Source organism: Passer montanus, unplaced genomic scaffold (assembly GCF_014805655.1).
Source record: "Passer montanus isolate IOZ18808 unplaced genomic scaffold, ASM1480565v1 scaffold71, whole genome shotgun sequence".
In the NCBI taxonomy this organism is placed as follows: Eukaryota; Metazoa; Chordata; class Aves; order Passeriformes; family Passeridae; genus Passer; species Passer montanus.
This window is the reverse complement of record NW_024372259.1, coordinates 824337-838777: the sequence shown is the minus strand read 5'-3', so window position 1 is coordinate 838777 and position 14441 is coordinate 824337.

The following is a 14441-nucleotide window of genomic DNA, read 5'->3' as shown; positions in this document are numbered from 1 at the left end:
GCCAAGACCCACCAAAAATTGGCTTTGCAGTAATTTCTCCTCCTTCCCCTTAGTTTAAGATTACTCAGAAAACAAGCTTCACTGAAACATGGCTTGGGAGATTTCCTTTAAAATAAACTCAAGCTTCGGGGCCATTTCTCAACCAAAACCGGACAAAGCTGAGCTCCATACGGGTTTGTGAGCTGATTTGAATGCCCCCATCTGCCTTTTCCAGCTAACACTGCTCTCCAGCAGGCAGAGGCAGCCTGCAGGCAGGAGCTGGAGCTCACAGGATGCTCCACTGCCCTCGGCAGGGCTCTCAGAGCTCTCAGGAGCAGATTGGCTCCCTGTTTCTCCATGCATTTGGCAATACCTGATGGTCCCTTCCAGCTGCCATGGTGTTTTCTCCCAGCCCCAGGAAGCAGGGGTTTTCACAGCTAGTACAGTTTTATGGCTATTTAAGATTTGATTTAAGTTCCTGCTGTCACAGCAATTTAAAAAAAGTAATTTTTCATGTTTCCAGGAAAAATACAGACAAGTTTCCATCATCTATCCCCCAGCCCCTCCAAAAAACCCCAACCTAGACTAGGAATAAAGACATTTTTCCATAATTAGAGTGGAGGGGCACTGGCACAGGCCACCCAGAGGAGCTGTGGATGGGCTATCCCTGGAAATATCCAAGGGCAGGTTGGACAGGGCTCTGAGCAGTGTGGTCTGGGGAAGGTGTCCCTGCCCATGGCAGGAGGGTCAGACTGGATAAGCTGGAAGGTCTCTTTCGGCCCAGACTATTCCATAATTCCATGAGGATCCTGTGTGGGCAAGAACACAGCCACAGACCCAGCAGAGCCACCACAGCTCTTGGGTGAATGGATCCCATCAGCACCAACACTTTGCACTTCAAAACTTTGGGCTCCCCAAACCAGCAAATCCCATTATGTTAAAACTCAACATAAACTTGCATTTCCGTGTTGGGAAGGGCCTGCCCAGGGCAGGAACACATCTGCTGCAGGATGGAGGGACCCACCATGGCTGCACCTGGGGCTGTGGCCAACAACAAAGCACTTCTAGATAACAAACCATCATCTCTCCTGTGTCTGCAAAGCCTTTGTGCACCTCAGCCATAAATCACTTTCCAGGCTTTTCCAGAACTGGGCTCACACCACCAAAGCCTCAGGTCACACCTACTCATGGGAATTCAATGGCCACTGGAGTGCTTGCCAGAAAATACTACTTAAACTCCTGGGAAAGGCAGGTGCTCTGTCTGATTTTGATCATGCACAGGAGCATGATCCTGTGGTTTAAGTATGCAAAAATGCAAACATTCTATCCAGCAAGGATAAACAGAGCTTTGTTGAGCCTCTTACTGAGTTTTCCATCAGTTGAGGGAGAGTGACCGTGGCAGCTCCACGTCTCTGTGTCCAGAACCTTCTCTTCACTGCTTCCAGACAGAGCAAGACCCTAATTCCATCTTTTACAGCCACACTCATCACTTCCCAGGGCAACAATCCAGGAAATGCACCCAGAAAAAGCTCTGGGACATCCAGATCATGCTTGCCTTATGTGCAGGAGTTTCCATGTGCCCAGCACCCCTAGATGGGACAGCACTGTTGCCTCTTGACTTTGGCAAGCACAAAGCATTTTACTGCCTCCAGCTGTTCCTCTACATCTGGTTTAGGCCATGTCAAAGTCTGCATGCTCCAAAGCACCCATTTAGGGGAAATGGGAAGGCTCCCAGGTCACCCTGGAGGGACAGAAAAGCCAGGGACAGGCAGTGGCACACTCAGAGCTGCACAAGCAGCTCACAGGAGGTGTCCAAGCTGCCCAGGGCCAGCATCTGGCACACCATGGAACCTGGCATGAACCAAGCCCCTCAAAACCACTGATGGGAGACAAATGATGTGATAAGACCTTCCCTCCCTGCCTTCTCCCATCCCAGCTGTGAGAAGCTTCAGGCTGGATGCTGGTTTTTAAATGTCTCTTTTTTCCCTCAGGGTGTGAAGATTTAAAGACAATGCTTGAATCTTCTCCAGACACGTGGCTGTCTCTGTGATTAAGTGCTGTGTCCTTCCATGACCCTGGCTTGGCACAGATCCGGGGTTAGCCACACATCTAAAAACCAGAGAATATATACATTGATAGTTTATATAAATGTGAAACACAGGAGACAGCCCAGCGTGGTAGAGAATGAGACAGCAGAAGATCAGCACAAGGAGCACACCTGAAGTGCAGAGCATGAGCCAGGCCAGACAGAAGGTGCTGCATTTCCTCCCCTGTGCCTCTCAGGGAGGCAGCACACCAGTGGCATGTGAGACAGCAGAAGATCAGCACAAGGAGCACACCTGAAGTGCAGAGCACAAGAGCCAGGCCACAGAAGGTGCTGCATTTCCTCCCCTGTGCCTCTCAGGCAGCACACCAGTGGCATGCTGAAGCACACACTGGGATGAGACACAAGCATTCCTAGTGAGTCCTCTGGCATTTTCTCTGCCCACTGTGAAAGACAACTTCCCAAGGGCACCACACCAAGCTTGAGGTGTTCCCCTTGAAGCACCAAAAGGCACAAACCCCAACAAACAGCCCCCTTTCCTCTCCTGCTTTCCCAACCCCTCCTGCACAATCCTCTGCTCCTGACCCATCCCAGCTGGCATAAGTGAGCACAGAAATTAGTGGAGGCACCACAGGCTTAAAGGATTTGATCCACAGCCTAATTAGCTGTGGCTGGCACCGCCCCTCTAATCACCCATCTCACCTGCCAGACCTGCAGCAGATTGAGAAGGAGAAGCACAGGGAGAAGGTGGAATTTCAAAATAACTGTTAGCAATGCTTGGTGTTTCTTTAGTTTCTCCAGAGCAGCCAAGGCAGGCTTGTGTCTAGCAGGCTCAGTTCTCTGCTGGGAAATAAAATAATTTATGAAAATTATGAAAATGACTTACAAGCAGAAAACCTTCTGTCAGAGCATCCTGCAGCACTGCACGAGCACCCATGAGTGCAAGACCCTCTGGGACAGGACACTGGAGCTGAACACAGCCCTGCTCTAGCTCCAGGGTGTCCATCTCTTTGGGCAGAAGGGTCTGAGATGAGTACAGGGAGCCCTCCTTGCTGCCTGCCCCTGGCCAGTGGCTGGGGAGGAAATCTGTGATAAAAACCTGAGAGCAAAACTCCATGTGCTGCATGAAAATAAAGTTTTCTCCACATACTCCCCAAGCCCTACAGAAGTGAATATTAGGAGGATTAAAAAACCCCAAACCAACATGTCAGACTGCTATTGATCTTCCAGCCAAGGCTTGCATTGAAAGAAGATTTTTTCTGTGTACTCCACTTATAAAAGGAGACAAGGAATCAGAGACATCACAGCTCAGTTGTATCTCCTAGAGACCAGCTAAATACCACATTAGACATGGCAAGGCCAGCCAAGATAGGAAGAGAACCCACCCAAATTTCAGACCAGACTGTAAAATTAATTTGTTTTCACAATTTGGGCAGTGGAGTCATCCCTGTCACCCTCCCAGCCAAACACGTGTCTGAAGTGTCTGTTTACCTTTCTCATTGCATTTTAGTACAGTGTTTTGGCCTTTGAGAAAGAAAAGTGCTGCATAGAAAGTTCCACCGAAGTAAGAGGACTTTGATTTCTAAAATATCTGTCTAGAATGGAAAATTAGATTGGCAGCTGTTATGGTCCAATTTATAAAGTTCTTAGAAATGCCTCTGCCTGAATTCAGGTGCAAACAAGACCATATGCCAAAGTCAATAGTATGGATTTTGTTTGATAGTAAATATGAGAGAGAATGGAAGAAAAAAATGGGAAAGAGGTGGGGGGAGAGAAAGAGCAGCAGAGACAGAATAAAGAACATATCACCCCTCCGTGGATCCCACTGGTGTCTGGATGATCCTCCAGGTGGTTTTCTGGCGGTGAGGGTGCCCAGAAGGCACAGAATGCAAAGGGTTAATGCATATTCCCACCTCAGGCAGGTGGGAATGCCCTGGTGCCTCCCCTGCAGGGTCTCTGCAGCACACTCTGGGTCTGTGCTGTCACTTTGCACCCCGTGCAGTCCTGGGGAGCCTCTGGGGAGCACTTTGGGGCTCTTGGATGGGTTCTGAACCCCCTCAGCTGCCCCTGGGTGTGGGGATTGCCCTTGCTGGGGCTGGGGGCTCCCAGCTGGGCTGGTTTGTGTCAGGGGGTGGGTGCTCAGTGCCTCTGACCAGAGGTTCCACCCCACACCCAAAACCTCCTCCTTCCCCTCATCTGGGGGTCTGTGGTGTCCCCCAGCCCAAGCCCAGCCAGGGATGGTTTTCTGCTGTGCCTGGCTCTCCTGTGGATGCTTTCTGTCCCCTCAGCCTTGTTTAGCTCTCCCCAGAGCTGGGATGATGGAAGCAGAGTGTTCCCTTTGTCTTATCCAGGCAGTTTAACCCACACCCAAGGCTCCAGCCAGGCATCTCCAAGGAGGGGTGGACTCCTGTGGATGTCATTTCCTTACACAGTTCTTGCTGTAGTGGGCACAACTCCTTCACAACAATGTTCAAGGCATGAACCACTTCAGTCTCTGACAGCAGCACAGAAGTAAACTTCCACCAGCTCAGGGTGCTGTTCTGCAGGCTGGTACTTCAGCATTCCATAGCAAACTGCTCTTGCAGTTTTGAAGCCATTTCCTGTGTCCTGCCACTCCAGGCTCTTGTCCCCAGTCCCTCTCCAGCTCTCCTGGAGCCCCTTTAGGCACTGGAAGGGGCTCCAAGCTCTCCCTGGAGCCTGAACATCCCCAGCTCTCCCAGCCTAGCAGAGGTGCTCCAGCCCTCAGAGCTCCTTCAAGGCCTCCTCTGGACCTTCTCCACAGGTTGTCTTTCCTGTGCTGAGGACACCCCAGCCACAGGCAGCACTCCAGGTCTCGAGCAGAGGGGGCATCACCCCCTGGAGCCGCTGCCCACCCAGGATGAGAGTGGCTTTCTGGGCTGTGAACACACTCTGTCAGCTCATGCCCAGCCTTTCCTCTGCCATCACTTCCAGGAACTTCCCAGGGTTGCTCTCATCCCTTCTTTCCTCAGCTTGTGTTGATAGCAGGGGTTGTCCCAACCCAGGTGCAAGGCTTTGCTCTTGACCTTGTTGGACCTCATGAGGTTCCCATGGCCTCACTCCTTGGATTAAATCCCTTTGAACCCTCTCCTGTTTGCTCTGTTCCAGGTGTGTGACAAGCACTCCAAATCCACTCAATTAGCAGGTTGAGTTTGCCTGATTTGACAAGGCTGTCCCACTCCCAGCAGGCATCAAGGGGCATTTGTTCCTCACTTTCTGTAGGAATAGGATGCAGCCAGTAATTCCTCAGTTTTAAATTGCTGCACTCCAACACTGATACATAAATATTTCTGGCTGTTTCCTCTGCTGCAATTGCTGCCCAAGATATTTCATTTCTCAGTTCAGCAAGCCCTACTCAAATGGCCAGTGTGTTATGTGTCATTATTTATCTTTTTACAAGAAGTAAGGAGGACAGCAAAGAAAGTGTGTTTCAACTGACTCTGGTTAATTTTGGTTTAGAAATCATGAAAGTCTTGTAAATGCAAAGTACTGAGCCTGAATTCAGGGACACTGGGGACCACAGGAGTCAATCCAAAGATGAATTGTGACCCATTCATGAAGGGACTTACATCACTGTCTGTCACAGAATGTGAGAGGTCTCCTTCATCCAGAGTCCTTCAGCATTAAAACAGCCTTAAAATTGATTTTAAGTGTTTGCTTGTGAGCTAATCCAATACTAGTTGGAGAAGCAGAGTGAGCAAAACCAAGCTCTCACATAAAATACCTGGCAATGCAGTGGGTTGGCTTCCAAGCTCTCGTGCTGTGCACTGGCTCCATGAAATTATGTTTTGCATTTATATCCATGCCTTGATGAGGCACTTACCTATTATAGGGCAATAAAACCCTAACCTAACTCCAGTCTTTAGTTGGTGCAAGCCCACACTGACTGCAGCTATTTTCCCCTCACAAGGATCTTTTTTATCTCTGCAGTAAAAGTGCTGAGGCTATTTCCAGTTCTTCCACAGGGATGTAAAATGGGAAGAGAGATGGGTTTTCTCACTTACCTTCATTAATATGGTAGCCCAGCTTTTCCACCAAATTCCAACAGAAACAAATCTATTTTTAACCAAATCACTCCCGTCAAAGCCTTCAAGGCCTGCTATAAAAATGACTAAGGAGTATTTTCTGTGGTGTGCCTTGATGAAAGCCATTTTATATTCTTCTAGTGGCTCCATGCAGGTGCCCAGCCAGCTCTTCAGATCCAGACATGTCCATGGAGGCTATCCCAGCTGGCAGGAAGACAAAAAACCTAAGGAAGTCTGGGATTTGAGGTGCACACCACACCCTCATTGTACATCCCAAAAGCCCAGACCAGCTCTGTGCTACCCCTGTGAGCCTCTTTCATTCCCTCAAGCCAGACAGGCTCTTGTAGGGCAGGAAATCCTTGAGTCACCAGGATCTCTGAGGCTCAGGAGTGGTCACAGTCCTCCTCTCTCCTCCCCTGTCCCCTCTTGCTATTCATCAGAAGCCCAAGAACAAGAGAGGCAAGAGGAAACTCCTCCCTTTTTTTGCTTCCTACAGAGACTGACTTTCAGCCCCCATTTTCCCATCCCCATGCCTTGGGATGTCACACGAGGCAGGACAAGGGCCAGCCTCCAGTTTGGACTGTCCCGTTGTGATGGCTGCTATGGTCTAAGGGGAGGAAAACTGGGCAGGGAAGGCGATGGGAGCTCCTCAGTTCACGCTGTTGTACCAGCAGTGTGGGATCACAAAGGATAATCCTTGCTCCAGCGCTCCTCAGGGATAACCAGAGGTGATTCAGCTGTCGCCTCCTAGGCCCCATCTTTCCTGAGGGGACCCAGCTGTGGCAGGTGCCAGGGACTCTTTGGAAAGCATGCCTGAGGACAAAAAAATTTTTATATTATATCATTATATAACTTACATATTAATTATTAATTATTAAACTTACATTGTTCTATTGTATACGTTGATTTCATCCAAGCATGGGCTTCTCATGATCCCCCCCAAACCCTTGAACATAATTTCTCATGATTCTTCTTATGATTAAACAATAATTATATCTAAACAATCATCACATCTAACAACTGTATCATTTATCATATAGTGGTTACACAGGTGAAATTTCACATGATCTGGCAAACACAAGGCCTAATGTTTCCCAGGGCCTATTTTAACATTTTCCCATGGCCTACTACGCTTAGCTTTCTTTCTAACTTCCTGAATTTTCTATGATTTTAAAATCTTTTACTATCAGGATGGGGAAGCCACCTCTGCAGGGTGCAGCATCTTGGGCAGCTGGTGCCCCTGTGCAGTCCCAGGGCCACACATCTCCCCTCAGCCATACATCCATGGCACGCATTTACATCAGGAGATCTCCCAAATGTGCACCCCCAGCAAATTTCTGTCCCCCTGCCATGTCTGGGCATGCCACCTCCTCTCCACGCCCACAAGTGTGGCTGGCCAGTGGTGAGAGGAGCCCCAGATTAACCTGTGTGACAAAACAGAGCCTGTCACACTGCCTGGGAGGAGGAATAGACCCCAACCCAGCCCAGCCCTGGGTGTGAAGAAAGCAGTTATCCTGTAAACTCCATATACATTATTTATCAAATGAAGTCTCTGCAGCAGGACTGTGATTCGTGTCTCTGCTCCAGCTTGCTCGTGCTCTCTCTGTCTTTTCAATGGCATGTGATAGAAAAAATCTTTGCAGGCTCCTTGTGGTCACTGACCAAAGGTCGTTCCCCTCCTGAGGAGATCCTGCAGGTCCCCAAGGGGGAATCTAGAGCAAGCCTTGCCCAAGGAAAATCACCCTCCAGCCAGCTCTACCATGGCAGCTTTGTGCCAGCCTCAAATCTCTTCCACAAGTATCTGCTGCTGCTCTCTACATTCCAGGGAAATTACAATGGGAAGGCAAGTAGAAAATATCAATTATTGGAAGGTTCAAACAGTACAATCCCTGCTGCTACCTGCTAGGTTACATGTGCATGTAAATCGACTGTAACGTGCTGTTTAGTTTGAGTAAGACATTAAAAAGAAAGGAAAATCTGAATTTTTTCCAGTATGGGGCTTATCAAGCAGGTGGGGAAAAGTCACAGCATATTCAACTGTGATCACATCAGCTCTGCTTCATCTCTGTGGTGTAAAATTACATGTGAAGGGAAAATTAATCAAAAATGCACCAGATGAGCATTCCTTTTCCATCCCCCTGACTTTGGGTGAGGGTATAAATGACTTGGCAAACTGAAGAGCAAGTGAAAAAAACTGTGCTTGTTTAACTTCAGCAGGTGGGTCTGCTTTAGTGAAAGCAAACAGAGTTCCTGTGTGCTCCTGCTCAGAGTTCCCAGGGGAAGATGCTGCCATGCACCAATTATGGTTAAAAAAGTAGGGAAATAGTAGGGCTCTTCCTCTGCTGGTCCTCCAGCTCAGAGTTCCCAGGGGAAGATGCTGCCATGCACTAATTATGGTTAAAAAAAGTAGGGAAATAGGAGGGCTCTTCCTCTGCTGGTAACAGCACTGTTCTCCATTTAAATGTGGTCAGGGTGGTTACATGGGGTGACAGAGGTTAAGGTGCACCCAGGCTCTTCTGTGTGCTCCATTGCACTCCCCTTCATCTCCATCGAGGCATCTGCTCAGTGTGCTGGGGGTAATGGGTGGCAGCATTTTGGCAGAGCAGCATCCCGAGCCAGGTTTGCATCCGCTGCAGCTCAGCCCCGAGGAGGGCTGGGGTGATCTGCAGGCTCTAATGCAACGTGACAGCCAAGCAGCAGCCAGACGAGCACAGGGAATCACTGCAGGAATGCTGGGAGCAAATGGGGGAAAAGCCCCGTGCCCATGGCTGAGAGTGATCCAAATCCCATGGCTGGTTATGGGATGTGATTTCACAGATGAAATCTGGGATGATGGGATGAAGGAGCCATGGAGGCTCTCGTGCCTGGTTTTCTCCAGGCAGGAGTGTCTTGGTTGGAGAAGACAGGTGTCTGCTAAGGAAGGCTGGAGCCTCCCTTGAAATGCAAAATGTAAACCCCCTGCCTCCAAATTGTTATAATTTTGAAATAAAGGAGCTCTCAAGCAAAGATATAGGAATAATAATAATAACAGTCCTGTACTAGGAAAATTAAAAATACAAATGCAATAGTACAAACGAACCAAAAACAAACCACTGCCCGGAGGATTGGCTGTGGGAGAGGTAAAGAAAACTGCCCCATGAGCAGAGGATAGCTGCCCCACATCTGACAGATGGGAACACAACACACATCCCCAGCCACATCTTCCAGCCTAAGACAAGGAGCATGAGTGGACACTACACTGACAGTCCTGCCTTATCCTGACATCTGCAAGCCTCTGCCTGGCATCAACATACAGACAGACAGACAGACAGACAGAGGAATGACACTGAGTGGGGAATGGGAAGAGGTGACAAAGTCATGGCTGTTGGAGAGAGAGAAGAAGGGAGGTTTGTCCATCCTGGGCAGCAGCAGCTTTGCAGTACTGTGTTAGTGGAGTCCACACCACACAGGTCCTACATCACCCTCCAAAATTAATTACCAGTGCCTCTGCTGAAGATAAAACTGAAATCATATTTATTTTTGTGCTTACATTCTTGTTGCCATGTAATTAAGTGCTACCATGTAATTAAAGAGGATTTAGAGGGTATTTACGCCCTGTGATGCTCCATAATTGCAGCTAATTTCTCATTTACAGCTTCTAAGCATCTCCAGTGGAACTCCAGGAGCTGCTGGGGCAGGGACAGTGGCCACCACGGGCCTTGGGAACACAGTGCAGAGCTTCAGCACTGAAGGCTAGCACCTTGAAAGGTCTGTCCCCATCCCAAAATCTTTCTTCAGAAAGTTAAACTCTGCCCAGGCAGAGGGCAGGAGTGATGACCCAGAAGCACTTCAACGTGCAAATGGAGGTGCTGGTGAGAACAGCAGCAGGAGCTGTCCCAGCCTGTGTCCCCAGTTCTCCCTGGTAAAACTCCTGAAACTCCCAGAGACACCATGTAAGGATGGAATAAACCCTTCTGCAGCATGCAGGGCTGCTGAGGGGGGCTCATTTCACAGCTCCATGGGAATAAATGCATGGTGTGAAGTGCAGGATGGGAGGACTTTGCCCAGGCAGGAATTCCCAAGGACAGGGCTGTCCTGGCAGCCTGAGGCCATCTCCAACAGACAGCAAATCTCAGTGCCCAAAGGCCAGGCTTCCAAATACTCAAAACACATGCCCAGCCTCACAAGGTGCTGTGGCAGAGCTCAGTGTTAGCAGGCAGCAACTCCCATTGGGAGCTGGGATTTCAGGCACCACTGGACCAGGGTGGTCCACACAGACCCAGAGGGGAATGGGGCACCTTCCTGCAGGACACTGGGCACTATGGGCGTTTCTAGCTCTTCATATTTGTGTTGGAGAAGAGAGGAAAGCCTTTAACCATGAGCCACCCTGTGCCACACCAGGTGTTCACAGCCTGTGCTGCATCCCAGCCTTGCCCACGGGGCTGGCATCAGTGAAGAGGGACAGGCAGTGGCCAGACCAAGCTCACTGCTGACAGCTTTCACTATGAAATTGGGCACACACCTTGCTCTTCAGGATAAAATTAGGTGCCCACCTTGGCTAGCCAGTCGCAGAAACAAGTTTTGCACTGAGCAAGAATTCCTGGCATGTGTTTAAACAGGGTTTGAATGGGGAGCTGATAACATACATGTAAATATATATATATATATAAAAAAATGAAGACAGCACCAAAATTGGATCTTTAAAATGCTGGGATAGGCTCAGATTAGAGCTGGCACCCTCACTAAAATAAGCCTCAACCTGGTGATTCACAGACTTTGCAGAGGAGCAGGCAGGAGGCATTTGTTGAGGGGATGTGAAACCAGACATGCTGGATGCAGACTAAATGTGAAAATAAAAGGAGATTCCCCCAAAAACCTCTGCACTAAGCAGTTGCTTACTTTCCTGTGGGAGTTTATAGAGGCTATTGATACATTCCATGGCAATTCAATAAAAGAATATGTAATGAAAGCAAGACATAACGTGGGTGGCAATGACAGAGGTGTGTGTGAATTTTTAATTTCTGACTGCAGAATTTGCAGTCAGTTGGGAGATCCATAGATTTTTCATCTGCATATAGTTAGGGAAAACTGGTAAAAGCATCTAAGTATGGCACTGATCAGCAGGGTGAAAGTCATTTCCCTCTGAGGGCTGATGGTGACAGCATGGAATGGAAATGGAAATACTCAGTTGTGTTTTTCTGGTGTCGTGCAGGTTTCCTTTGGTCCTCAGCTTCGGCCCCGAGAGTCCACAGGATCTGGCAAGCAGACAGCCACTGTTACAGTGGATGGTTTGCTTCTCTAAGCTTTCCACCTCCTTTAGTTTCCCCAAAATCCTGCAACAGGCTGTGTTTAGAGGGCTGATAAGGATTGCAGTTAAGCAGAGGGTGCAGAAGGAGTTGATAAGGGAGAAGGCTTTATTTGCTTTCACGCAGCAAGGGCCTTCACCCTCCCCCTGGAATTAACACAATGAAAACCTTTTCAAACAGACAAAATGACATCAGTAGGTCAGTAATAACTGGGCACCAGTGCTGCTTCCCCTCACAAAGCTGCAGGGGGGAATTGGTCTGCAGGGCATGCTGCATCTCTGCATCTGCTCAGGAGGATCCTACTGCTGCAGACCAGTCTGATGACACAAATTTGCAGCAGTTTCAGCTGCTGAGGAGAATTATTTACACTATTTCTCCGTTAGCAGCTGCTGCAATGAAGCAGCTCTTCTTTCCAGTGGGAAGTGCAAGTTCTTTCCAGTGGGACAGGAAAATCACAAGAGTTTTCTTGCTGAATCACAAAGCAAAGCAAAAGCAAGGCACACACCACAGGGTCTGAGAATCCTAGAATCATTTGGGTTGGAAAAGACCTCTAAGATCAGGGTCCAGCCATTAATTTGGCACTGCCAAGCCCACCTCTAAACGATGTCCCTAGGTGCCAGATATACAAGTTTTTTAAAATCCCTCCAGGGATGGTGATTCAGCCCTTCCCTGGGTGCCAGTGCTTGGTGTGTGCCTTGCCATGTACACACCCTCACCTGCCATGGCTGAGGGACATGGCACCCAGGAGAGATTTCAGTGCCGAGGCAATAATGATGCTGTGGGATGGGGGCAATGAGTACTGCAGCCTCACTTTGGAGATCCAAAAAACTCCAGAGCTGGGATTCTCAGCTTGCAATGCAATCCAGGTCAGTTTTCCAGCTGTGTGATCGCCTTGGAGTGAAAAGTCTGAGGCTGGGAAGCCAACCAGGGATACCGTGGAGCTGAATTTCCTTCCCAGTGAGCCCAAGAGGAAAGCTGCATGGAACAGGCACCATCTGCACTTGGCTTTGGCAGCCTTGGAAACCATCCACCAGCAGGTGGTTTTGGCTTATGGAAAGCCTGCAGGAGACTTTTCAACATAGAATCCAAACAATACACCCAGAGGACTCCCACATCACCACCCCCACCACTGGCAGCAGTGGGAGCAAATCCACCTCGGAGGCCTGGCTCCTGCCAGTTGTGCTCCAGCAGGGAACACATCCCAGCTCTAACCACCCGGTTCAGGGACTGCTGGATGCTAGCAAGTACCTGCTTGCTCCTGCCATGCCAAGGCAGCACACTCTGTCTCCTGATGGTTTGTTGGTCAGCGTCGAGGATGAGCACGGGCCTGAACTCCAAATAGATCTGATTTTCCAGTTGGTCATCTGCACCAAACAGCAGGGCTTGGGGCTTACCTGGTGTAGACAAAAATGGAATGCAATGACTGTACATAAATATATATATACACACGCATCCATCTCTATATGCTCTGGGTGGATTAAAAGGTTTCTCACTGAAAAAAACCCCCATTCACTTAATTTTCACATCTTTAGTGACTTCAAAACCAGAAAAAAAAAAACAAAACAAAAACATTCACTTCATTTTCACATCTTTAGTGACTTCAAAACCATTTTAATACACAATATATGGCTGAAGAAACAAATATTTTCCTTTCACATCTTCCCAGGCAACATCTGACCTTTTTTTTTAAATCAAAACTGCCATGAAAATAGAAATATTGTTGGACCATCCAAATATTGAACTGTCCCCACAAAATGCCACAGACAAAGCTGCTGGCATCATACTCACTGTGCAGATCTGATGTCTCTGCACCCATCCTGAAAAAGCCCAGTTTGCATTTGCTACATTCTCATTGCTAAGTTATAAAAAAAGGGCTGCAGATGCTGCATTTTGGGGGATGCTGTTCCCCCACCCCCCAAACCACTGCCACACCATTAATGACTTTCTCAGCACAGCTGCTCCAAGCATCCCCACACGCAGATTTCCTTTTGCATTCATCCTCATAAAGCTGCTCACACAGATACAGCCCATCAGCAAAATGTAAAAATAACTGAAAAGATATAATTAGGGTGGATGCGCTGCAGATTTAATAGGGTTTTTATATTTCTTCCTTTGCTGGCCCATAAGGCACAAATCCTGGATGGAGAGAGGCTGATGGGGAGGGAAAGAGAGAGCTTTGCTGTGGTACATGTTTGGCAAAACCCTCAAATATTTTTCTCAGTTTTCTGTTGCCTGTATTTTTTATTGAGCACCACAGAGAAATTGCAGCAGATTGATTCTTTCACAGCTCCCCAAAGTTGAAATGCTTTGGAGCCAAAAGCTCAGTGCCTGCCAAACTTCATAATTAACTGTAATAACTCTTTAATTTGAACTTTAATTCAAACACCCATATTTTAGGGGATAAAAAAATACAAAAAAAAGGAGCAAAACAAACCAAAGGTAACCAATTCTGGTAAAATACAGAAGCAGCCCCAAGCTTGTGCTGTGCCAGAGGCAACTGGAGATCAGCTGTCCTACCCTGGTCACACAAGAGGCCATTCTGGGATGGAGAGGCATTGTCCCAGCCCAGCAGAAGGTGAAGGAGGAGGACAGTGACATCAGACTCCAGGAAAGTGACAGGCTCAAAGCTGCCTTCACTGCCCTGCATGGGAGGTTTTCCAAGGCCACCTCTAGGGATGAAGGGATCAAAGCCATCCAGAAGGCCATCAGCTGGGAGTTTTATCTGAACTTGGGGACAACAGAGCTGTAATTAAACAAATTAAAAGCAACCCAGGTGAATTTGCTCTAATGCAACCAATTCTACACATTAAGTGACACAGAAATTGGCTTCTTTTCCTTGTGAAGGAGGGATGAAAAACATCCAGTCCTGGATCTGTTCCCCCCACTAATGGTTTTTAGTGGTTCTGTCATTGCAATGTGAGCTGGACTGGGAAGCATCAGGAGCACAGGGAAGTGAGGAACCCAAAGGAGGAATGTTCATGCACCTTCTCTTCCCAGGCAGACATGGCTCACAAGCTGTCAGAGTGCTCAGAGCCCTCCCAGCCCACCCTGGCTGAGCTCACTGAGATGGGTCCTCGAGGGAAAAGCAAA